The sequence below is a fragment of the Rhyacophila brunnea genome, unplaced genomic scaffold (genome assembly GCF_057557595.1).
Source record: "Rhyacophila brunnea isolate RB1 unplaced genomic scaffold, BYU_Rbru_1.0 scaffold_2, whole genome shotgun sequence".
Lineage (NCBI taxonomy): Eukaryota > Metazoa > Arthropoda > Insecta > Trichoptera > Rhyacophilidae > Rhyacophila > Rhyacophila brunnea.
The window spans coordinates 41,209,526-41,237,524 of record NW_028232859.1 but is presented as its reverse complement, the minus strand read 5'-3'; the positions used below and the strand labels follow the sequence as shown (position 1 = coordinate 41,237,524).

The 27,999-nt window shown below is 31.6% G+C and overlaps 1 protein-coding gene across 1 annotated transcript in view; it reads right to left on the bottom strand.

Moving 5' to 3' along the window:
* LOC147072330 (uncharacterized) overlaps positions 1 to 27,999 on the bottom strand; it is a 184,180-nt gene that overhangs the window by 91,283 nt on the left and 64,898 nt on the right. The gene's annotated exons all lie outside the window — the stretch shown is intronic.

The following is a 27,999-nucleotide window of genomic DNA, read 5'->3' as shown; positions in this document are numbered from 1 at the left end:
AACACGTTAATTAAAAAAATAATTAAAAGGGCCCGTAAACATTGGGTTAATACTAAAAATAATACATTTCTCTAAATTATATACGAACACTAAATTAAATTGTATGTTATATTATTATTACTGATTAATTTAATATAAAGCAAAATTTTTAGTACATACTTATTCCACTTTTATTATTTAATAAATCTGGATCGGTTTTATCCGCCTAATGCCTCGGGACATGAGGTCCAGATTTATTAAATAATAAAAGTGGAATAAGTACTAAAAATTATGCGTTTTATTAAATTAATCAATAATACAATGCATTTCCACAATGAATTGACAGTTAACACAATAAAAGAAATTATATTAATATATCACACAAATCAAATTATGTATTTAATATAATTATGTTATAGTAAGTATGTATACCACATCTAGTGGTAAGAAAGCGGTAAAGAAAATTTGCTGGTTGCAATAACTTTTCATTATTATATTTAAAAATTTTGTAATCAATATGTAACTGTTTGTTTCCTTAATAAAAAAAAAGACATTTAATTGTGATTTTAAGAAATTAGTCATATTATTCACACTCATAGAGTGACATAATATTGAATTTAGGTTTAAATTGTGAAATGCCAAATTTCGTTTATTTTTTAACTGGCATTAAATCCTTCCGTGCCGAAGATAAATGGTTTAAATAATTGAAAAGACCGGCTAAAACTTTTAGTGCGGACATTCGGATCAACTTGTTGTAAGCATGTGAGCCTGTGTTTTCTGTAAGCCCCTTGTTACTAAAAAGTCAGAGTTAATTAATGAACGCGAGTCGCGATCATTAATATAATGTGGCCGACACATCACTCAAGCTACGGGTAGCTTTTTGCCCCTCGCGCGCATGCTCTGACGTCAGCAAAAATAACAAAAGAGTAGGCAGTTTCATGTCCTGGTTGAAAGATAAGCATAAACAATAAATATCAAGACTTAAATTGTAATTGATCAGAAAATATACAATAATATATCTTTATACATGTTTTAACACGATTTGTTCCGATTAGCTATAACATCATAAATCTGTGCCCGCAGGTCTTTGTTGATTTAAAGGTGACCATCTGTAATTTAATACATTCGGTTGATAATTTGCATATTACAAAATAATATACTAGGTATACCACTGTACTAGTACTGTACCCTGTATTTATGTGTCGATAATATCTACATACCTACTTATTATTGTTTAAAAATTATAGCCAATACCTACACTAGTTCAACTTTTGACTAGTAATAAAAAATCTAGAAGCTTCGAAAACAATATTATTTAAAAATACATTCTAATAATATAATTATGATGACGAGAATTAACTGAACACAAATATTCATCAATCGACTTCAAAGTTATAATATCAGGTAGGTACATTCTACATAGATGACTATTTCAGTCATTAACAGGTGTTGTTCTTAAGTGATCGATCTATGCCAAAAATATTGATATTTATTTGTGTTTATTAACAAAGACAGACCAGGCCTATACATTAAAATTACATACGTTGCTATGAAAATAATAACTAAATTTTATACACAGGGATCTATTAAATGTGCCTTAATGTTAGAATTAAAATGCTAACAAAATAGGAAAATACACAGCAGTTACGTAAGCCAGTACTACGAACCATTCAAGTCGGTATTACCTCCCTTATATCCGTCTTGATTTTGGTTGTCCATCTCATCCAAGAGTGGCCTAGGAGCCGAGTGCCTACTAAGGTTCCTTCATAATCTTTAGTCATAAGACCGGCCCGACCCGTCTTCGTATCCTCAAAATATATTGAATATAAATAATATATTCTAGGTATATTGGGGCTCAATTTCATGAAAATCTCAGAGTTTGTACGATATCCCACCTTTAGTTTAGCAGTTACTCAGATGTTTAAAAAGTATCACACCCAAAAGAGAGAGATAATAATACAATATGTTGAGGTAAAAACTGTGCCTATTTCATTTTAAAAATATATGTAATATGTATAAAGCAATTGGCAATTGTATAATCATCAGACTCTTAATAATTATTTTCTTCTCGACAGTATAAAGCATTCATTCTCACAAACCGTCCGATATTGTGTTTTAATGATAGCCAATCGGTTTTGTTTAAAGCAAAAATTAACAATAGTATCTGCTGAAAAATTCGATCACGCGATCGGAATATTAAGCGCTGACTTTATAAATAATGCATCAATTTCGATTTTTCATATTTTCGATACGGCTTAATTTCCATACTATTTATTTTTATTTGACCTCGTTTAAACTCCTCATGTAAAATTGAAAACATTTTTCTTTTGATTGTATAAAAATATTCACACATTAACGTTAACCTATAAAATAAAAGTCGAATGCATACATTATTTAGGTATACTCGTTTTATCAACATACGAAGTGCAAAATGGTTGTTAAAAATACATTTTAATATAAAAAAACCATAAATACTGGAATACGTATAATATATTCAGCTTGGAAGTAAACTTTCTATATGTCAGATATAATGCAAATAACGATTGTTTCTCTTATTGACATAATAAAATCAACTAAAAAATAACATCTTAACTCACATTTATTCGTAGTTGAGGAACCGCAAGAGAAAGTCGTCCCAATGATAAATAAACCCGCGTTGTACCATATCAAATTATTTTAATACTACCTAATAAACGAAATCTTTAAGTTGAAAAAAAATACATCCTAATGAACTGAAGCTCGAAAACATACATAAAGTTAATAAAATAATATAGTTTTTATTTTTATCGTTAATTTTGTGTGTACATTTATTTTATATTATGTTACAACGTTTTTCTTAGCTCGTATTCTTATTTTTCCGGTGGTTCTTTGTCCGGTACAAATCTTGCACTCGATTTTTAACTAACTTCCCGACTAGCTATCTTTAAGTAGAATTGAATTCATTTTCAGGTAATTCTGTTTTGTATGAAAAGTTATTTCGACACCGTTATTGGTTTCTAGGATTCTGGGGTCCTAGCAACTAAATTATTAATATATAGTGCGTCACTATGGAAATCAGTATTCAGTATTATTTCTATCAAATACATTATTTTTTTTGATCGTTTAAGCTAGTCAAGTCAAGTTTATATGATTCAACAGAAAAACGTTGTATATAAAAAGTTATTTTTATCTTGTAATTATTTTTTAAGAAGGTCAAAAGTTATAATTATTCAGCCTTAATAATTTAGTTCAAATTTAATATAGTCGATAGCTTGCGGTGACAAACAAAGGAAGGAAGTTGATTATATCATAATTTTCTGAGTACCTCTTGTAGAGATTAGATTATTACTAAATAAGTGTGTCTATTATTGGAATATAATATTCACGTCTCATACTAGTATCTAGGGGGCTCTAGCAATGTTGTAATCGATCCTAGCACTAGCACGATTCGGTCCTGTGTTTAGTAATTCGAATTGGTGTGTCTCCTTTATAATCTTGAATAATTCTAGTTTCCGGCCAATCAAATGAAGTATATTATAACGTGTCAGCTGATTTTTATTGTATTGATTCCTGAACGTTGCATAAATAAAATAAACAATGAAATTGAAAAGAAAAAAAAAACTGAAATTAAAATACGTCATCTGTGGTGAATTTATTATTGTCCACGAGGTCAAAAAATATCTATTACTACCAATGTGTTACAATATGGTAGATTCATACGTTCTGCATAATATATACATATTATGCTAACAATATTTATCGGTCTAATTAATACAGTTGTATAATAAAATCACTAAGCGAAAAGTGTAAAATATGCAAAGTCGATAATAATTGGTGTTTTCCTTTTTGAGGATGGAGCAATATAGTATATGTACTGATTTAATGATAGCGCGTAGGTGAAAAACACAACTTTCGTATTATCTTTAATTACAAGGGGAGGTCTTTATATTATATTTCATGTACATAACTCTATTCTGACGGTAATGACATTCGAATAAAGACTGAGCGAAAATATTTTTTATTAATTTCACTAATTGACCATTCTCACGCAATAACAGGGCGTTTGATTCGAATAATTAATTATTACCGAACTAGTATACAAGTATATGTATATGCGTAGTATTTATGCTCAACAAAGTGTTTATATATATGTAAATAAAGCTGTAAGTTATTGCAAAATATTTATATTATTATAATGAAAACAAAATGGGTGTGTATGTATAGGTTATGCATGCCAGATGTGTTATTTTTTGATGGAGAAATGAAGAAATAGTTTTTTTGATACGATAATAATAATGAAACATACGTTTTAGCTGAGGATTCCAATATCCACCTCGAATGGTAACATCGGAATCCATATTTTGTTATTTCTTATCGAATGGCAATATTAATACTAGTAGGTACCTATTCCTTAAAAAAAGATTTTAAAAAAGGTACTATATACGAGGGTGGGTCAATAAGTCCTTAGAAAAGCCGACAAGTGGCGCGACTAGTACTGTAAGCGGTTTGTTTTCATGCAGCGGCACTACCGATTCAGTATGCTGCGAAGTTTCAATCAGATTGGTCGGGTTGTTGTGTGTTTTTCGTACATTTAAAAAAAAATTTGCTTGTGGAAAATGGAAAAATGGAAAATGGAGAAAATTGAGTTTAGAGCTGTTATTAAACGTTTTAATATAAAAGGGTTAACAGCAAAGGAAATAAAAAATGAGTTGGATTTAGTTCACGGCATATCTGCTCCTTCACTCGCAACTATTTATAACTGGTTAAATGAATTTAAACGTGGTCGTACATCAACAAAGGATGAACCACGCTCAGGACGTCCTGTAGAGGTGACTACACCAGAAATGATCAATAAAATCCACGATATGGTGTTAAGTGACCGAAGATTAAAGTTGAGTGAGATAATTGAGGTTACAGGGATCTCAAAAGGTAACGTCATTTCTATTTTACATGACAAATTGGGCATGAAAAATATTTCTGCAAGATGGGTGCCGCGTTTGCTCACAGTCGACAATAAACGCAATAGGGTGGTGGCCTCTAAAGCCCTGTTGTCGCTCATGCAACGCAATCCGGATGAATTATTTCGTCGCTTTGTGACTGTAGATGAAACATGGATACACCACTATACTCCCGAGACGAAAGAACAGTCAAAGCAGTGGATTGCGAAGACAAACCATGTCCAAAGAAGGCGAAAACCGTAAAATCAGCTGGTAAGGTTATGGCTACTGTATTTTGGGATGTACGTGAAATTATTTTCGTTGACTATTTGGAAAAAGGAAAAACAATAACAGGGGATTATTATGCATCTTTATTGGACCAGCTAAAAAACGAAATTGAAGAAAAATGGCTTCATTTAAACAGGAAAAAAATCCTCTTTCATCAGGACAATGCCCGTGTTCACACATGTTTACGATCAATGGCTAAAATTGAAGAATTGAAGTTCGAATTGGTCGACCACCCACCGTATTCGCCAGATTTAGCCCCCCCAGTGACTTTTTCCTTTTCCCAAACTTAAAAAAATGGCTAAGTGGACAAGTTTTTTTTGCAAATGAAGAAGTCATCGATCGGACAAATGCTTATTTTGAGGACCTTCCGAAAACTTATTTTTCTGACGGTTTAAAAAAAATTGAGAAACGTCTAACCAAGTGTATTGAGCTCCAAGGAGATTATGTTGAGAAATAAAAAAAAAATACAAAAATAAAAACTGTTTTAATGCTTTTTTCTAAAGAATTATTGACCCACCCTCGTATTAATAAAATAGATATAATAATATCACTTTAAAACAACGTACATGATTATTGTAAATTTTTAAAAATATACTGATTAATACTGAGTTAAAATGCTGGTTTTAACAAGTAACTTTAATTTATTGATGACTTGATCTAAAATATGCCCTGAAGAAAGCTGGTACATCGAGAGCTTATCAGTTTCAATCTGCAAAAAATGCTCTCTCAGATTCAACGTTTATTATTGTAGACTAACTACAAAATATTTTCCGACTCGAAATATTTTTATTCATATCTAACAATGTTACAAAATTGGTTTGGAATTGTTTTGTTATTATTTCATATTATGTATTATATGATTGAGTTATTTTCAATATAGTTTTTTTTTTGCAACCGATCTACCAATGGAAAGGAAGTAGGGGATCGGTATATAAAATTTCTCCATTTGTATCTTGATTATCAATAGAAATTGGAGTACCTAGGTACCGCATGATCGTCTATCTAACATGTAAATGATTATTCTTATGAATTGGATTTTATGATCGGATTAAATACTTCTGAAAGTTCATTGAAATCTGCAGGTATCTGTTTCAATGGGAAAACGTTTAGTAGCATTTTGACAATAATCTTTAACCCTGAATTTTAATTGTTGGTGTCCTTTATTTTTATTGACGTTAAAGCATAAATTCTTTAATCTTTAATAATTGTTCCAAAGTATTTTGTTTCTTGTGTATCCCTTACAAAATACCTAAGTACCTCCCTATCATCACTGATTTAATAGTATTAGTCTAGTAAATTATAAGGTATGTAGATACCTATTATATATAACGCCTGTAATTTCACATAGATCTTCAATGAAGATTTTGTATGAATGTATTTGTTTTAAATTATCATTACCACGCACACTTTTATTTATCACCTTGGGCTAGGTCAAACAACAAAAGTTTTCTAAACGAAAACACGCCTTACAGCACGAGAAAATAAATTTCCTTTCTTTTAAATACAAAACCACAGTAAATTGTATTTTAGTTAGTAAATTTAACTCAGCATAATCATAATAATATGTATATTAGAGACTAATATCTTAGTTTTTGAATAATATTATCATTGATTTATTTATTTTGTTTCACTGTTAAATTATTTGAGTCGCTTGGATATTGACTCTTTAGTTACATTTTTTTATTTTCTTGTACAACATATTGCAAGTTCAAAGGAGAATCTAATAAACTATGTATATTGAAACACTTAGCGTTTTATATGTGGAAATCTCGAATTCAATTACTCGGTTTAATCTTCATTCTTTTTGCAGCAAATAGGGCAATAACACTTAATAATGAATAAGCTATTTGGAAGCAAAGCCACGTTCTTTTTAAGATGAAAAAAAACAAATTGATATAAATGATTTCCCTCCCTTTCCGTGCCGCCTTTGGCTGGCCATTCTGGTTTTTTTCATCCGGTTTTCACTATCCCACACTCGGCTGCACTTAATCCAAATTAATTGCTAACATACGTACAGAGGGAAAAGGAGGCTATTCAGTGGTGGCGTTGTAAATCCACAATTAAGTATTTACTATTCAAAAATACACTATGCAGGATTAGTAACGGCAGTCTATTGAGTTTAACAGCAAATAGATGATCGTGAAATATAATGAAAAGAAAGACAGCTGGACTTTATTTAATCCATTGATTAACTTTTATCTTATATAATTTATTGACAATATTAAAATTCCACTACGTCCTGATTAGGTAGATAGATAGGAACTATTTGAAAAATAGATTCTATATGGGAAGTTAAACTGAGACGGTATACTGTTTGAGGTGAACACCACGCGGCGCCTCCAATAATTCCTGTCATTTACCAATCTTCTTGCACCTTATCAAGTTATGCCAGCATCACTTAACTTCGCTATATACCATATGTAGATATTATTTAGCGGCCTCTCAGGATTTTGGAAACCGGTTGACTCTAAGAACGGGAAGACCAGGTCGGTCGACAATCTTGAGACATCCGTCAATCTTGAGACAATCTTGAGACATCCGCAGCTCGTGGCAAAGCCAGGTACAACGTCGCCTCTTCACTCTCAGCATGATGAGAGACTGCTTGGTCCGCTCGTTTACCTTCTCGTCACTTATAAAGTAATATAACGTCAGTATTATTCCTAAGAGTCTTCGTAATGGACCATCAAATAGGCGGCATTTGGTGTTTTTACTTAACTATTTATTAATTTAATGTAACACAGTAATAACTGTTTTCTCTATTTAACGTTATTGGATAAAATAAAATATTTACGTATTATGTGAATGTTAGATTGCATACTCCATAGTAATGGATATGCTATGATTGTCGTGTAATAAGATCATGTGACATAAGTGTATTTTATTTGTTTTTTGTCCTCTTTAAAAGTTACCGAGGATTGGATACCATGGTCACCATAGTGCAGGGGGGGCAAACTGCGGCCCGCGGGCCGCATGTGGCCCGCCGGGTATTTTTTCGCGGCCCGCCATCATTAATTGTACTTCTGATTACGAATAACTTTTTTACAATTTTTTATAAAATATAATAATAATAATAATAAATATTATAAATATATAGATTAAAATTTGAAGATTTTTTTGTTTCGTAAATGTATTATCTCAGTACGTCTTCCTTGCGTCTCATCTCACACTATGTAACCACTATTTTCTACGTTGAACATCGTGACACATTTAAATACTTTTAACTCCGCGTTGTATGAAAAAAAATATATGCCCATGATATGGTAAAAAGTTTGAATGGATTTCAATTAAAACTCAAGTTATTCCTTCGACAAATATCGAATAACAACGTGGACCATTTTCCAACTTTGAAGTTGCTGAATATACCAGAATATAAATTTGAAGAATATGGTAAAATTATTAAAGCTCTGAATGACGATTTTTCACAACGATTTGGCGACTTCCGAAAAATTGAGACAAGTTTAGCAATAGTACGCGATCCATGTTCAATAGATGTTGATAGTGTACCGACAGAGCTACAACTTGAGATTACTGATCTGCAGTGTGACACTGATTTAAGAGAATTGCATCGTCGTGAAGAAATCTCCAAATTTGACAATGCCCTTAATTGAGACAAATTCGACCAACTTAAAGATTATGAAAGAAAAATGTTCGTTATTTTTGGATCTACCTATATATGTGAACAAACATTTTCGATCATGAACCTCAATAAAAATTCTTTAGCCCATTTACAAGCAATTTTGAGAATATCAACTACAAAATTAACACCTGAATTTAAAAAAAATGTTAAAAATGTACAGCAGTTTCATTCTTCTCATTATTTTTTTTGTAATGTTTATTTTTCGTGATAATAAATAGTGTATATTATCTAAAAATGGTATTACTTAAGTAATTACTTGCGGCCCGCCGCTCATTTTGAATTCTTGAATTTGGCCCTCCATCCAAAAAGTTTGCCCCCCTCTGCCATAGTGTTAAATATTAAAAAAAAAACCCGATAAAATGTTTATAGGGTTGATGCTAATTCGCATCGATTACTCCTTAACATCTTATTTAGAGTATTGATCACTACTAATATGTTAATGTATCACGTTAAAGATTTCAAACAGAATTATCACAAGGTCGCCCCATTTTACGATTACCGGTCTCGTTGTATTGAGCGAATCAGCAAGTCGATAAATAATAATTGATACTCGGTTATAAATCAATTACGGTTAAACTCAATTACCATCAAATAATATCCTCAATCGAAAGGTAAGAAAACTATTGAACGGTGGTTGAGAAAATTACCATTTTTGCTCCCAAGTGGAACAGATGGGCCTAATTAACATGAGTTTAATAATTATAATACATAGTACCTACGCAATCATTTTTCGATGAATGATTTTTAACCACGCAACTAATCCTTTTGTCGTTTGCTCAGAACCAAACACACATTAGAAAAACAAAATGTTATTTTTAGCACATAATTATAAAGACAACAAGTGAGACATTCAGTGGAATGTTTGAATGATCAGGCGGATTGATATACAGTATGGTATATATGGACAGTATATCTATTGGTATTTCTAGTGAGCTTGAAATCCGCATGGGTGTGGCGGGCTCTGCATTCAACCAACTTGGAGTCGCATGGAGGTCAAGGCTGTATTCTGTGACGACCAAATGTCGTTTGTTTAACGCGTGCGTGCTACCTGTGCTCGTGTATGGCTGTGAGACATGGCATCTTCCTAAGCTTCAAGAATCTCGGCTTTTGAGCTTTGAGAATCGATGTCTCTCACGAATCTTAGGGGTACATTGGTACGACCGCGTTACAAACACCCGAGTTCGTGAGCAGACACAACAGCCTTCGGTGATTGAAGTTATCACGAAGGGATGATTTACGTGGCTGGGACACGTATTCCGGATGCCGCCCAAGAGTACCCTTGTGGCACAGCCTAAAGGGTTCCGTCGCCGTGGCCGGCCCTCCCTCACCCTGCAGTGGTGCTACAAAAGCGACCTACGTGCTGCAGGTATGACATGGCGGGAGGCGCAGGAGTTGGCGATGGACCGAGGGAAGTGGCGCCAACTTGTGCTTGCCCTATGCCCCAATGTTGGGACGTGACAGGATGGAAGAAGAAGAAGAAGAAGATATTTATTGGATCTGGCCAATTTCCATGACAGGCAGTAGGTAATTCTAGAGAAGAAGAAAAAAACTGAATATAATGCGGGATTTGAAGCCGCGCCTATAGCTTATGAGACGGGTGCTTTATTTATTAAATACTTCACCCCTTTGTCCGAATTGAATTATTGTCTATAATTATGTAGAAATGCAGCATAATTACATTAGATTGTTCTATTTTTTATCAATTTCATGTTGTCATTTAGCTGTTAATTTATTGCATTATAGTGCACTCAAATTTGTAGGTGAATGACATATTCAATTAAATTTTAGATCCTAGCTTTATGTCTTTAGATCATTATATTATTAGATAGAACTTCTTAATCATTAATGAATGTGGGAGTTGAATAATTCCTTTGACATAAATTTTATATTATATTAGCTGTCGTAACTCACTCTGTACTAAATTTACTCTACCTACCTACTGAAACTTTTTATGTCTCCCCAAATTCAAATTTCATTTCTTCATAACCTTCTTATGTATACTTTCCCTGATAAACCTAATAATAAACTCGCGTAATTTTGGCAATTTACAATGTTCTTGTATGAATAAGGGTTTCACTGTCAACTTGAAGCCACTAAGTAATGATTAAAGTTCCACATAACTCGTAACAAATTTAGTTGAAAAGTTTCTCTTGCTACAGAATACCGAGATACCTTCGCCGACAACATATGCTGGCATACGAGCTGAATAATATTAACAATCGTCTTTGGGTGAATATTCACATAATTTTGCTATACCTATTAACATTGTCTTCTTCTTCAATGCTCTTCCCTTTATTCGAACTATGATACAACGATGGTCATCGTAAAGACTGTACACACTAGAGTTGACAATATCATAAAAATTGCTCAGCACGTTCATTAAATCTCAAAATATATCAATAAAACTGTAATTGTTATTAACACAACAGCCCATTAAAACAGTGTAAGATAATAAGTAATAAAATTATAATAACTAATAATATATTTACATTTTTATGAAATGTCATTTTTTTCTATAATACATCTTGAAAAGAGCAAGGTTATAGCTACATCTACATATCTAACAAATTTTCTAACATAGTAATATACCTATCTTTATATTGTATATTCATTTAAATCATTATTTTCTATATATATTGGGTCTTATATTTAAGTATATCATTTTTATAGTGCGTAGAGAGATGTAGCATATTAAAATATCCAGGTGGTACAGTGTATGGATTTCTGTATGGATTTTCCTTCCCATAAGCTAAATAATTTTTGTATTCGAGCTCCAGAGTTTCGCTTATGCTGCACGATCCGAATTCACATGCCATCTGCTTTATTTGAGGATTCTTTTATCAACTAGCTATCCTTGGCTAATAGTTATAGTGATGGTTGAGCACTTGTTTTTCCACCACCAATATAACTAAATTATTATAAACTTTTTTTGTATTCGGTTTTTTTAAACTTTTCAACGGTGGTTGATACCTTTCCATGGTAAGTCAGGTAGAATAATATTAGATTTATTTACAGATCCCTAAGTAAGTTGATTGTTCATTAATCATAATGTATATTCATTATGTACTCTTACGATATAATATATAGTTCAACAAATTATTTGAAATAATCATTACAATACATAGATATTGTATATTAGACCAAAGTAAATATTTCCAATTGTAGCTTTTACAAGGATTGATATCGATAAACTATTTACAACCGTTGATACTATATTTAAAATAAAATCTTATTTGTTTATTTAAAAAATATTTATAGTAGGTACCTATTACCTAGGTGACTATTAATTTTTCATAAGCAACTGCCTACTGATAAACGTAGGGAGGTAAGTAATTGAAATTAATTTGGTGTGAAATAATCATCCGTGTAAATCTCTATTAAAATAATGGTCTCTAATAAATGCTCTACAAAATTTTAAAGTGAAACTAATACTCTCAAAAATTGTGATGTTAATCGGTATAAGTGGAAAAATCATAAGTAAATTAATTTTTCATTTCCCTATTAAATTCCGCTCGATAGCGTTGAAAACTTGTAATTAAATACGTAGCCAAGGTCTTTTTAAGCACCATAGACAATTTATATCCCTGTATTTACGTTATGGATTTTTTGTAGACAAACACGTAAAACCTTTAGGATGTGAGTCAAAACACTCAAAAATATTTATTCAAATTTATGTTTGCGCGTAAAGGTAACATTTAATGGCCGTAAAATATTCGTCCTCCACGCGGATGTTACGCATTTATTTTTATTTCGAGGCTTGATGAAGATTTGTGAGTGATATGTCATAATATGTCTATTTTAATAACGGGGGTGGCGAATGACCAAAAATTGTATCTACCTACGTACAACAGTAATGAAGAATGATTGTCGTCATACGTCTAGATTATTTACAAATTAAACAAAAATAGACAGTAGGTCAACTTTCATTATTTGAAGGAATAATATAACATATTTAATTATAATATAACAAAACATATGACAAATTGGTATTAAGTACGTATAATGTACAGTATTTTAAACCTGTTAAAAGACTATAAAAATATTTGACAAAGATATTATAATAATTATCAAATTGCTATAGCATTTATATACAGAGTAGGTACCTATTCTTTTATAAAACATGATAGAGCATATTAAATTACCCTGTTCGATTCTAAGATAACTAACTATATGGGCCTCTACAGAGTGAAGGTTGTATTTACAGATTTTTTACAAGAAATGGATATTAGCCACTCGCGCAACCCATAATTTTCATATACTCGCTCCAAATACACATTACAAAAACTCCAAGATGAATTTTCCAGACCTGGAACTCGAACCAGGACCCACGAAATTATAAACCGACACGTTACTACTCGGCTTAATAATTGTTTGGTTCTCTACTGTCAAAACAGGTTACATATAAATTGTATGTAAAACATTTCACCGTGAGCTTTTTTATCGGAAAGAGATGACCGTATATACGGTCTCCAATTGTATTAGATTCAATATGAACATCAATTCAATTTTCATAGCTGATTTTGGGAAAATTCATAAATACAAGAATGAAAACCTTACCTAACCTTACAAAAAATCCAGTACATATATCGGCTATTTTCAAAATTTGTTTGCTGCTGGCTTCATATAAAGTGTAAACCTTCAAGAACCGTGTTTTATTTAGACATGAATTTTATGTCAGTAGGTACTATACGACCAAAAGAGGTTGAATGGTCTTTAATATACGGCCATATATTACCGATACAACATTTCACGGTGAAGTGTGATACGGCGAATTGCATACGTACCCGGACACAGTTAAAACAACAGTGGCCCAGAGTTGCCAAGTTTACTGACATATAAGTAGATATTATACTGATCATAATAAATACTGGGTAAAAGCCTAAAGGTCACATATAGGAACGTGATTTTTAGAATATATTTATTAGATTAAAATAATAACACGTTTTGAAGGCCACTGATCTATTTTTCATACATTTCTGCCAATCTACTGAATTTCGAAAATGTCATATTCTGGCCACAATACAAAACACTCTCTAGCATGGGTTCATCTTTGGTATTATGTATTACGTTGTATTCATAAAATATCATGTTTTTTACAACGTAAAACCTTTTATAAAATGTTTTTCATAAAAGATATTTGTCTAAGATCCTTGAAAGTCTAATACCGGCCTTATACATACACATAATTTAATCCCAATCATAAGAGCCTTCATCCAATTAGACTCGAGGGACATTAGTCTTTACATCTCAGTTGTTAATGTATCTGGTCTGTAGTGTATGAAGCAGGTATAACATGACTAACTAAATTGACAGTGTCCTTCGAAGTGGATAAATCGTACCTACTGATTATTATTGAATTAAGAAGTTTTGATTAAGTAGGTTCCTAAAATGTTATTTTACTTTTAAATTAAAATAGTGTATCTTAAAGATGCATAATACAATTTACTACTTATATTATAAATTAAAGATAAACCGAGATGAATATAAATATACCGGTGGCGAAGAGTGTAAGTAGTATTTATTCTGTGGAGATGCGATACAAATAATGCACACTAAACTTTGTCAGTCACACTTATTTTCTTTTCATTTATCCATATGAATATAAATGGCAGATTGTGTCGGTTAGTTTTTAATATCCAATTTAACTTTGCCTAAACCTAACCATAACAATGCAGATCCGATAAAAATATTTACTACACATTTTGTTTAAAAAAAATTAATAAACCTTGTCTAAACCTAATCATTATAGAAGAATATTTCTTTATATTATATCTCTTAAGAATATTATTTAATCGTATAAGAACAACCAAATATAATATTTATTATTATAAATGGACGTATGTAATATTATGATTATATATTTATTTAACCACACATTTGTTAAAACTTTGATATTTAATTGAAGAACTAGTGGACTATATTAAGTATACCTACCTAATAAGGAAGAATGCTACAGGACGTGATCTGTCCCTCTTCAGGAATTGATTTCTTAATAATTATGTAAAGGACGCCACCCATACCTAATATTATTTAGTAGGATGCAATAATTAGTGGATAAATAAAACCTTCTTAATTTGCAATGATCCAAATCGTTTTGTTTTCTTTTAATGTCAAAATACGTCAATATTGCATATTTTTCACATAAATAGAAATAAACTTTATTGATTTTCATTAAATGAATGATACACAAGATTTAAGTTAAAATTGTTAAAAGCTCAATTATTATAAATCGGAAAAAGATTGTCACCAATATTAACGAAATTTCATTTTTTAATTAGTGTCGGCGCGATTAGATAATAATATGGTACAAGGCTGTTTAACTGGTAAAGCACATTGGCTAGAATCCGATGGATGTATGTTTGGTCACACATGAAGTAATATTTTTCCAGTATGTTTTGAGGTGTTATAAATTACTGTCTCTAGCTAAAATTACAATTAAATCCATAAGTACCTACTAATTTATTATTTATTTAAATTATCTATCTCTACTAGTGTTGTTTTAGTAAAGCCAATATTCCGAGATGAATAAAATATTATTTATTCATAGGAGATTGTAATACTACCAAGCTATCAATTGTGTTGGTTGTGACAATTCTTTGATATGAATATCTCTAATATATTGTATGACTTCACGTGGTACACTTAAAGAAGAGGTAATAAAAAGTTTGTTCGTGCTTCAATGCGTTCTTTATGACTTGAAATGGCTTTATTTTGAATACAGCAGTCAAAATATATGCTTTATTACACCGAGACCTCATACACAGCATTTTGATTAATGAAAATGGGTTAAGCTCAGCTTATTGTATAACGCCTTTATTCCAGATTTGAATATTTAAAGCTCGAAAATTCTTTCTCTTCGTAGATAGCTAGCTGCTCATACATACTGCTTTGTTATACAAAAAGTAACAAGTAAAACATTGTAACGTTTGTTCCGTAGACATTTTTGACGGCTTGATAAATACCATACTCTTAATATAATAGTATAATTCATTTTTAATCATTGGAAATTCTGACTTTTGCACATGCATCAAACGAATGTTAGAATATGATCTACTTATTTACTTACTTGTAGAGTAGTATTTTTATTAACAGTAAGTATATATTTTAGTACCTAATTTTCATTTTGATAGTCGACATACTAAAGTCGTCGAATGATTCATTCATTATAAAAATGCAGTCTGAATATACGAAAAAGAAGCAGCACCTACTCGCAGCACCAATTGCCCCCCCCCCCCCCCTCCCCTACTTCATTCAACAAAATAATATATACATTTATATTTTAAATGATTATATAAAAATGGCAATTAACCATCCGTTTCTCATTAATTCCTTAAACGTACATACATATTAATTATGTTAAATCGACTCAATCATTATCGTTCAACATTTTCATATATTTCAAAATAAGCGTTAAATTTCATTTTTTTGCTTTTTTTTTTTTAATTTATGGGGCCTTTGCCAACGTGGGGTCCTACTCTTGCGCACACACTCATAGTAGGTACTTTCCTATAAATACGTCCCTATATCGAACTCGATGTCATGTTAAACATTAAAATAAAAAAAAAATTAATATAATTCTAGATATTATTCGATAATGATTTGATTTAAATTACTGAAACTAATAAAATTAAATAAATGTTTCGCCCATATCGGGTGGTATAATACCTATCTGGAATTCATGGTATGTTGTTATATAATGACTATAATAAATTTTTGTATAGAAATAACGCTTTTCATAGGTACTTATCTTGATTTATTTTAATATGTATGAAAGAATACCTTTCAAAGAAAACCACTTCAACTACCTTTTTGGACTCAAATGTTAGGCATTTAAAAAGAATAACTGCTTTATATTTCTATATTACACCTTTACTTTTGCTATAAATTTAGAATCATAACGCCCACTATATATTATGACCACGTTTTTATAGTTGTATCCATGAGAGATGAGACAAATTATGTAATACTTTAACAACAACCGAACAACCCAATAAAATCGACCCCGAATCACAACCAATTTATAGGACATAATCGAAAATAAGATAGTGAAGGGTCCGCAGTTTTTTAAGGAATGAAAATGTAACAGTCACCCAAGACTGGGGTTATTTTGGGTGTAAGTGTGCTTTTACTAACCAACCGTTTAAAATCATTATAATTTGACATTATGGCGACCAGGTCAGACAGCTCGAAAGGCTCAACGGTTTAGTGCATTGAATTGGATAACATCTCTCTTTAATTATACATTACCGAACATTTTGTAGGTAAGTCAACAAGTCCAACAGTCAGCGGAGTTCTCATGATTGGTGAATAACTGACGCGCATTACTAACCGTAAATAAGTGTTACCATCTTTTTATTACCAAATTATAGTACGCGGTCCCTGAAATAATAGTATTTCGGTAAAAATTATAGTACGCGTTGACATATGTTGAAAATGTATAGGTTTTTCTTACCAAAAAAACTGAGAACTTGAGAAATTCTGAGATCCATCCTTTTGTATTTAGGTACTTTTTCCGACCAAAAACGCTTACCAACGAATTCAAAAAATTCCATTTTAAACCAAAGTCAAGGGTTTTTTGAACATTTTTTGAGCAAATTTTCACAGGTTCTCGAAATTTTATTATATTGCGAAATGAAAGTGCTTTACACCAATAATTTATAGTGCGGAAATATCGAAATGTTAGTACTTTTTGAGTATTTTTTCCGATATTCAAAATTATAGTATTTGGGCATACTATACTTGTTTTATATCGTACATAGTACGCAGACAAAAATATTACATAAATGCATCAATTATAATACGGTTGGCAGTCAGAGCGGTTATCTCTATTTTACAACGTTTTTATTAGCTCGTATTCTTATTTTTCCGGTGGTTGTTTATCCAGTACAAATCTTGCAATCAATTTTTAACTAACTTCCCGAATAGCTAGACATTTGAAACTTTTAGAATATGTCAGAACACAATGCCAATGCATTCTTTTACTACTTTTAGCCATATTTAAGTAGAATTGAATTCATTTTCAGTTAATTATGTTTTGTATGAAAAGTTATTTCGGAATAAATCTGTAATCCAATCCACTATTATTGGTTGCTAAGTGGGTGGTCCTATCAACTAAATTATTAATATATACGTGCGTTACTATAGAAATCAAAATGACACTTCAGTATTCTATATTTGTTTGTTTGTTTGTTTTTTATTTACTTCATTTTAAGTACAAGTTTGAACATATTGAGCATAATAATTAAACATAAAATTTAAAAACATTGTAAATAAAAAGTTCTTTTTATCTTGTGATTATTTTTGTATAGTTAGTTTTATAACTAGGTGGGTATATAAAATCAAAGAAAAACAAATTAAATTTTTATAATGGTTCTTGGATGCTGTAGGTACGCGAAGAAGTTATGCGTGTTTATCATTATATTATGGGACGTATATATTAGTATGTAAAATTTAAATAAAATATATTTTCAAAAATATCTTCATATGAATTTGATTTATTAGGAGTACCAATAAAAGTTGAAGTAATTTTATGAAGTTAAACTTATTGAATAAGACACCATGCAATTACGAGAATTGCAACATCTTTATTTGTGAATGATTAAATAATGATACCTAATCATTTACACAATATTATGTATTGGTAAAATATTAAATTTAGGTATCGGTATGCATTATGTATTACGATAATAATTAAATTTGAGTGGTTTGGTGTTAAACTATAGGTAAGAATCTACTGCTATTTCCAATGTTTATTTTTAATAAAATGTATTATGACGATGGCCGCGTGGGTCCCAGGTTCGAATCCTGGGTCTGACAAGTACACATATTGTTTTTCATTCATCCATTTCTCCTTAAAACAAAATCAGTTAATACATACCTCGACTTTGTGGAAGCCCATATTATTATGATCCTATTAGGATCGGACATGATCGAAATAAAAAAGAAGAATTATAATTACTATCTACTTTAAGATAAAATTATCTCATAGCATACATTATTCATCAGAGCTACAAAACAGTAGAATTTTCGTGGTTAGAATACCACGAATAATCTGAAATTACAATATGATAAGATCTCATCTTCACTGAATAGAATAATAATGTTGATATTTGTATTTTTTACATGTGTTCGATAACAATGGGTGGCCTAAGCCTGAATGCCTAAAAATGACAACGATAAATTTATGCGATCAGGAATATTTCAATTGTCATATTATTGTACAATATCTTACAAATGCTCGAGCATTCACGTCTTTCAATGGAAAATCTCAGTCACTTAGTTTATATCAATGGAAACTTTATTTGTTTATTATGCTGCCATAATGGAAACATTGCGTCGTGTAAATTATTGTCAACATTTTATAGCGGGTTAACGAATTCAATGTAATATAATCATTAAATTGTATCATCAATAAAAACGCGACTCAACAATAATATAATAAGAAATAAAGTTTAAACTAATGACTTATAAGAGAAATTCCCAACTAGAGTTAAGCGGAACCCTGGGTTTCCGTCACGCGTGTCGGTTTTTCGCAAGAATTTGCAGGAGCTTATAGAAAAGCTACATCTTGCTAATATAATAAAAATAAGCTTTATCATGATGTATTCTTTTATTACCTATTTATCAACAAGTCATAGATATTTAAATTTAATGTAGGTAAATAACTAAATTATCATTAAGTTTTAATATTTCTCCAAAAAAATCCGCTGAGCTAGGTTAACGTCATTTTGGGGTAGGTATTAATGGCGATTAAAGTAAGTACCTAGCAAAAGTAAAACAACTTTAATAGCAATATAAAGTTTTCAGTCTGTGTATGTCAATTTGCCAAGGTATTGTCACAGCCTAATATTAATTTAGGTACCGACGTCACTTTTTTAATTTATTCCCCTAAAATGCGTATCACATTTTATAAAAATACATAACATCAAGTCTTCTGACAAAACAAAAATTATGGATTTACTGACTCATACCTACCAAATCTCTTTTTTATATATCTAATAAATAGTTAGCAAAATACTCTTTATCGTGCAATTTATGTATGTTACATTATTCAACTACAAACATATCATAATTATTGTGTTTATATAGTATTATTAATGTATACGAGAGAATTCCCATTTATTCTATATTTATAGCATCAGTATTCAGTAAGTCCTTAAGGCTATACCTCAGCTGAGGCATGGCCTAAAAAGATCGTGACTAGGCGATGCGCGGAATGCGGGTCGCGGGTGCAAATGACGGAAGCCGAACGAAATAATATAATTTGTCATAAAAGTTCAACATGCGTCCTTTTTATGTTATGTTTATTATTGTATTCGTAATAATAATAGTATATTCATTGACGTGTTTTCTTTTTTATGTACATACGTAAAGTTTTTTAGTCATCTTTACACGATTTAAGAATATTTTCATCCGACGCCATGACAAAACGAATCGACGTGCAGACGCCTCGACTATCGCTCTCCGAATGACAACACGGCCGTATTTTCGTTCTACATACAGTTGAAAATTATTTGCCGTTTCACTTATGTACGCTCTTAAGTAGTTTAAGTAATTTAAATACTGTAAGATTAATTGAATATGCGTTAGTACAATATTACATAAAACAAATTAATATCACACCATGATTGAAAATATTCAAAGACCGTTCTAGACTTATTATTATGCATATTATTATATTCTAAAAACTGGTAGATAAATGAAATTTCAATTTTCGTTCCTAAGCCAAACGTATTAGCTTTTACGCGGTGAATTTTATATTACCTAATTATTAACGAAATATACTTAGATGTTTCATTCGTCCGACCCATTGGGTCCTTGCTCAGGATCAAACACGTAATATGTAGAGACTACTTCCACACGTGGGCGTAAAGTACTATTTTTCTCGTCTATCTGTCCGAAAATACAATATGAGTAGGTATATTGTAAAAACTAGGGGAAAATACTATTTAAACGCTTCAAAAACGTGTATATAATTAAAAAATCTAATAAAATTGTATATCAAACTTTGTCTAGAGTTAGACAACTGAGCTCTTCTGATAAATATAGAATCTCATGTAATAAAAATAAGCTTTTTTAATACTCGTCTTGATAAAAACGACCAAGAAGATAGATATCAAATTTCAATGCTATCGTGATTTGAACATTCAAAATGATGAAAAAGACCTAAATCACTGTCTACTTTTATTTAATACTTTCATTAAAACGACTTTGCCTCCATATGTTGCTGTAATTTATATCCCAGTTTATTGCTTGAAATAATTCGTGAGATACGTGATGTTTCTAGACTCCACACGGATTAGTGACTAAAACAGTTAACCCCTCTTTTATAAATATCATGTCGAATACTATTTTGAGTTAAGGGTGAATTGCAAAAAATCACAAGACTTATTAACATTGACATCAAAGCTTTACTCTATTGGATATAGGTAGATTAGTGATTTACAGTTACATAATATATTTTTGTTCAATACTAATACAATTACCTTAGTCATTATTTTATACCTAGACACTGCTCACTTCTTTAGTTCTTGATATCTTAAATAATCAATATCTCTAAATGGTGGGGTCCAAAATAAAATCCGCCACAATGCAGTTTATATTGATTATTAGTTCACTTTTCAGTATTTTTGTCTAGGAACACAAACCTAATCAGTTATGATTATTATTATGATTAGTTTGCGTTTGAACCGATCTCCTGGATAATCAAAAACTTAACTTCGTCTTTTACACAAACATATTTTGCAAAGCAAGTGTGATTTAATTTGAAAATATGAAATCTTTATAAAAAATAGAATGTTTGTGAAAATTATGGTTTTCATTTGTTGGTATGTTATAATTAATCGCCATTTCGAATATTGATTTACGTCTATTAAAAATGTAAAAATTATAATACTTAATGTTAATTAGGTATGATTATACAACTTTCTTGGACAGAACACAGGGCGAATCAGTCAATCATCCAGAGTTGCCAGATATACAGTGGCGAAGGGTGGAGGTAGGCTGTTAAGATCCGCCATAAACAGTGCACATTAAACTTTTTCAGACATACATATTTGTTTTCATTGAAATAAGACGACATTTTAATGATAGTGTTGGTTAGTTTTTAAAATTTAATTAAACCCTGAGAAACCAAGCCATAATAGATAATAAGCCATAATAGTCAAAAAATACATGTCTACCTATAAAATATCTAACATTATACAATTAAATCATACATAACTTTGAATATTTTATAAATAGAATAATATTTTTTATTTATTAAGGTTTGGTTTAGGCAGGGCTTAATAAAATTAAAAAAAATAACCAACAATATATGTAATATGTATTTTTAATCCAACGAAAACAAATAACTATAAATGAAAAAGTGTGCACAATTTTGTCGTATTGCCCAAATTAGACCAGAACTATTATGGTTTCGTTTAGGCATGGTTTAATTGATTTTTAAAAACTAACTAACACCGTCCGTAAATTGTAGTCTTAGTTCATTAAAAACAAATACATATGACCAAATAAGTTTAGTGTGCACTATTTATAGCGAATCTTAACAGCCTACCTCCACCCTTCGCCACTGCCAGATAAAGAACCGGCTCGATATTATAATTACCTAAGATACATTCTGAAATTTTTGGACACATTATTCGGCGTGGCCAGATAATCTGGAGAGACTGGTGGTTTTGGGTATCCTCCAGCAAAGGCAAAGAATGTAAATGAAAAGTATACAACGAGCGGTTTACGATGTTCTCACTTATTACTGATCGGCTACACTTTGTTAATTTTAACATAATTTTATTTACAGTTTTTTCTTATCCTCATTTACATAATATATTATATTATCATCATCTTATACTTCACCACATTCGGTTTTTAATAGCTAATATATATATTTTTCCTTAGCTTGTACGATATTATTTCAATTGCATTTTAGTGAAGATAATAACTCATTTTGCATTATATTTTATTGTTTTTAAGTTTATTTTTGAATTACAAAAAATAATCAACGCTTTAGACAAGTATTGATAAATTATAGTAAATTTTTTATCAGTAGACTGCATAAAATTGCATCTTTCATATTATTATGTCGCAAAATGTATCCAGTAAATCTACACTAGCATTGCATTTTTAATTTAAAAGATTCCGAAAAAGGGGCTTGAATATTATTTTCGCCAGTTATCAAAATGAATATATCATTTCGTTCGTCCAGCAAAGACCACCCGGAAATGCAACTAAAATGTCAAAATAAACATTAGATATGGCGTATAGCAAGCCCGAAATTTATTAGTTATCATACGTATAGAGATTTATGTTTACGCCACACTGAGCATATCAAGTCAGTCTACTCAACCGACAGCCGCGCATGGCAACTGCATGTTTTTACAGCTTACGGTAGGTTTTCTTTTTAGAAATATGAGCTTTTAAAAATGGTACCCAGAGAACACTCTGGATTAACCAAAGATCCAACGTGGGTATAGCAAGTACCTAATAGGAATATATTCAACACGCCACGATAGTAAATGCATTCGAGGTCTCAGAATTAAAAAAACTTTTGTTGAAGTAATATTGTATTGCTAATTTATTAGATCAATGTCACATCAATTCGCTGTCGTACAGAATTTCGATTTATAGATTAAAGCAGTCATTTTCTCAATAATGAAAAACTGGAGAAGATTGATGATAATATTGTATATTTTGGTTCTTGGATTATAAATATTAAAAGTTTCGAAAAGGACATTCATCGCAGAATAGGCATTGCAAGGGCGGGAATAACAGGGTTGCATAAAAATATGAAAAGTAATGCCGTGTGGAAATGAACCAAAGTTCACCTGATTAAGATTATGATTTGCTCCAACCATTTGTACTTAGACTATGAAGATATATAAATACGTAAGATTTGTGGGTGGATGATGATCCAACAAAGTGAATAACGCTATGGGTATCCGAATACATTGTGCAATGCGGACAGTGGAATGCAGGTATTTCTGGAGAGAGAGATCGATTGTTTGTCAGTGCATCTGGTGTACTATAATAAATTTTAAGGATTTTTTGATACGGGAAGCATAGCACTAGTCTACTGTGGCCCATTCATATTATGTACATCACAGCCAGGGAACTCAGAAATAATGGGAACTGAAATACCCAACGGGTAAGGCGATAGCAGGTAACCGTCTCGGGTAAGGAATAATCCTGGTTAAACTTACACACGTGTCAAGAATACGTTGTACGTCTAATACTGAAAACTGCTCTTGGTTTATGCATGTACGCTCATTTAATGTTGGTGTATTACACACACTTTTGCACGTGCGTAATGCGTGCTTCATTTTCGTAATTTCACATTCAAAAACCCTGCTTCAACGTGCGGCGTATTGAATATAGCTAATCATTATTCTATTAGTTATTATCTGTTGTGTGATCACAGCTTATAATGTTGACGAATTTTTCTAACAACCATAGAGAAAATCGCAATGAAACCTTACATTTTCCTGGGACGGGATATACCTACCTAATAAGGTGCATTATGAATACGTATTCTATTTTTTTTTCTTCAAATTACACAATATTAATAACAGTTATAGTATGTTAGTAGTAGTGTATAACAGCAAAATTATAAAAAAGTTAGGATTGTTAATTTATAACTCGTTTGATTAAAATAAATTTGACAGTTAGGGATATGACGTTAAAAACTTGGTGAAACCGTTTCTACTCGATATCTTGGTAGGTGTTTTAATATACCTATTATTTTTTGCAAAGATTTGTTGTTAGCCATTCCTGGTAAATTTTATAAAGTGGGCTTAATGGAGAATAAAACTCTTCATTGATGTTGTAGTTACTAAGTATCAATAGAATTTAAAACTTGTGCTAAAACGAGTTTATTAATTGAATGACTCGTTTAAATTTCCATTTATTTTAGCTAAAAAAACTTCAAATACGGAATGGTAGTATTTTATGATTTTGGGGTTAGTTATGTATAATAGGTAAATAGCACAATGCATATGGCGGCAATGAGCAGGAAATGAGACCGTCACCTCTTTGAATGGAATAGTGGGCATGAGGGCATGTCATCATTGCGTATTCTCTTTGTGATTGATAAGCCATTAACTACCAACATTATTCATGTGATATGGGAATATTACTTTTAATATTATTATCATGTATGTTTATGCATGGCTGAGCCTAAATTTAGAATATAATATATTTTAAATCTAAATTACTACATATACATAATATCATCATCATCAGCCGGGGTCAATCCACTGCTGGATGAAGGCCTCCCCAAGCTTTCTCCAACGCTCTTGGTCCTGTGTCGTTCGCTGCCACGTATTTCCGCCGAACTTTATCAGTTCGTCAATCCAGCGGCTTTTAGGGCGGCCCTGTGGCCGTTTCATGCCCCTGGGGTACCACTGGATGACGGCATTTGTCCAGCGGCCGACCTTTCGGCGAGCAATGTGGCCCGCCCATCTCCATTTCAGCTGTTTGGCAACGTCTATTACATCACGTACTCCTGTCTGCTTCTTAGCCCATTCGTTTCTCTAACGGTCCTTTCGCGTGATGCCCAACATACACCTCTCCATGCTTCGCTGTGTGACTCTTAGGCTTTGGACATCTCTCGTGTTGAGGGTCCACGTCTCGCAGCCATACGTGAGCACGGGTAGCACACATTGGTTGAACACCCTACGCTTAAGACATAATGGTAGGTCACTCTTGAAGATACTATTCAGACGTCCGAAAGCACTCCATCCCAGCTTTGTTCTTTGAACAATTTCATAGTGCATGCTTCCGTCTATGGACACCTGCTGTCCGAGATAGACGTAGCTGCTGACTTGCTCGAGTTGGGTGCCATAAATACAGATAATCGCAGGGTCCGATGGTATAATAGGTATAATATAGGATGCATATAATAGATTTCGATGTATGATGAATATGGAGGTGATATAAGGTCATTGTTGCTTGGTTGTTGAGATGAGAGTTTATTGGTTGGTACAAGAAGACACTGAATACAATAATAAGGATACTAACGTGGGATAATCGCGGATATTGATGTACCGGTACGATCGAGATGATCAAGAGATTACGATTGATGGACTCGTGACAATAGTAGTACGTCTCGTGATGGACTCGATGAGTTGAGTAAGGATTTATAGATTGTCTTTCTTATTTATATTAATACAGAACATATATTATAACCACAGAACAGATAATAAATAGAATACCAATAGGCTATATTCAATACGCCGCATGTTGATGCAGGGTTTTTGAATGAGTTAGTGTCCTACGAAAATGAAGCACGCATTATATACGTGTAATAGTGTGTGTAATACACCAACATTAAATGAGCGTAAATGCATAAACCGAGAGCAGTTTTCAGTATTCGACGTACAACGTATTCTTGACGCGTGTGTATGTTTAACCCGGATTCTTCCTTAATCGAGTCGATTACCTGCTATCGTCTAACCCGTTAGGTATTTCATTTCCCATTATTTCTGAGTTCCCTGATTATAACAATTGATATTGACGTAATTACGAATCAAAACAGACATGACTGATCTAGTTATTAATGAGGAAATGCTGACGATTATTATTGCTCCAATATTTTGTTTTAACAACAAAGCCTACAAATTAAAGTGTGTCATTCATTTAATGCTGAGTTGTATGATTACTACAATATAGCAATTATTGTAGAATTCATTCATTAAAAAACCACAAATATTACCGTAATTATTACAATTAATTCTAACAGTGTAAACTGACGAAGTAGCCAGTTTTTGAGAAATATTATATAGTTAGATGGCTCAGCATTTAATAAAAGAATGAAAGCCTGTCGTACTATCTTACTAAAAAAATATTCAGTATTAATAATTATTATTGCTCTCTGAAATTATTATAATAATGTTATTCTTGAATAATAATATTTTGCATAATGTAATAAACTATTTTTTAACGAATAATTTACTTGATTTAACAATGTAACTACCTAGGCTCCTAACATTGTTTATTGGATTATGTGGTGCGTGGGAGATTCAAAACCGGTAATGATGGCTAGGAATCAAGGTAAGTAGTTACTTACCATTGGTACCATGATTTAAACAACAAAATCCAGTCGATAATTTTAACCAAATTTGAGAAGCACTTCAGTCACATAACTTTTAATTAATTTCGTCGTAATTAGAGAGGGTTTAGGTGGGTAAATTGGTAAAGCACATTAGCGGAATCTTATGGATGCAAGTCATTTTTTAGTAGGTACTAAAGTGTTTCGAAATTATAAGTTAAATATTTTGTAGATATCAAAATATAATAATTATAAAGTATCTAATCAGTTTGGGTTAGATCTCACGAAAACAATGTTAGGTTTAGTCATAGGGTAAGAAATAAGGTTTACTGTGATTTTGGCTTTTACATAAACACTTAGGAAGGCACTCCATTGAATATTAACAAAAAATACAGTGCTAAGACCAGCCTGACGTCCTATGCAGGCCATAGTCGCTGATGCCTTTGATAAATTAATTAATGGTAAAATAATTACGATCACGTTTGGCGGACAAACAATGGAGGTCCTTTGATCCTTGTGGGCTTGGATGGGCGGCAGGTTCCTGTTTTGTCTGTAGAGCAGTGGTCTCCAACCTTTATGTTACTACGCCTCCCTTTAAAAAAAATCTAATCTTGGCGCCTCCCCCCCTTTATTTCATTAAATAATACAGACACTTTTTTAACACACAAGTTTTTACTACTTACTTATATTAAATTCATTTTTTAATTATTTTTTTTTCATGCGACGAATGAGCTTGTTTATTACCACAATCAATTTTAATAGAAGTCAACCAAATTCATCATCGTTCATTGACAAAAATTAATGGATTCTATAATGGGCTCCACATACTGAATAGGGCCCACAGGCCAGGATCTTTCACCCATATATTTAAAATATTTAATAGCCCTGAAACAAAGCAGCGCCGCAGGCGACTTTTTTACTATTAATAAAATAATATGAAAAATGCATTAGCAAACTAACCAAGAACTCAGGAAATAGATTTTTGTTTGCTTCAATATATCTGGCGTAGAAATCATTTAAAAGTGAAGACATGTATTATTGTTATATTATATTAAAGAAATCACGTCAAAAACAATTTAAAAAAACAATATCACACCCTGCCTACACGCTTCAGTTGACACTTTAGCTACGAGTGA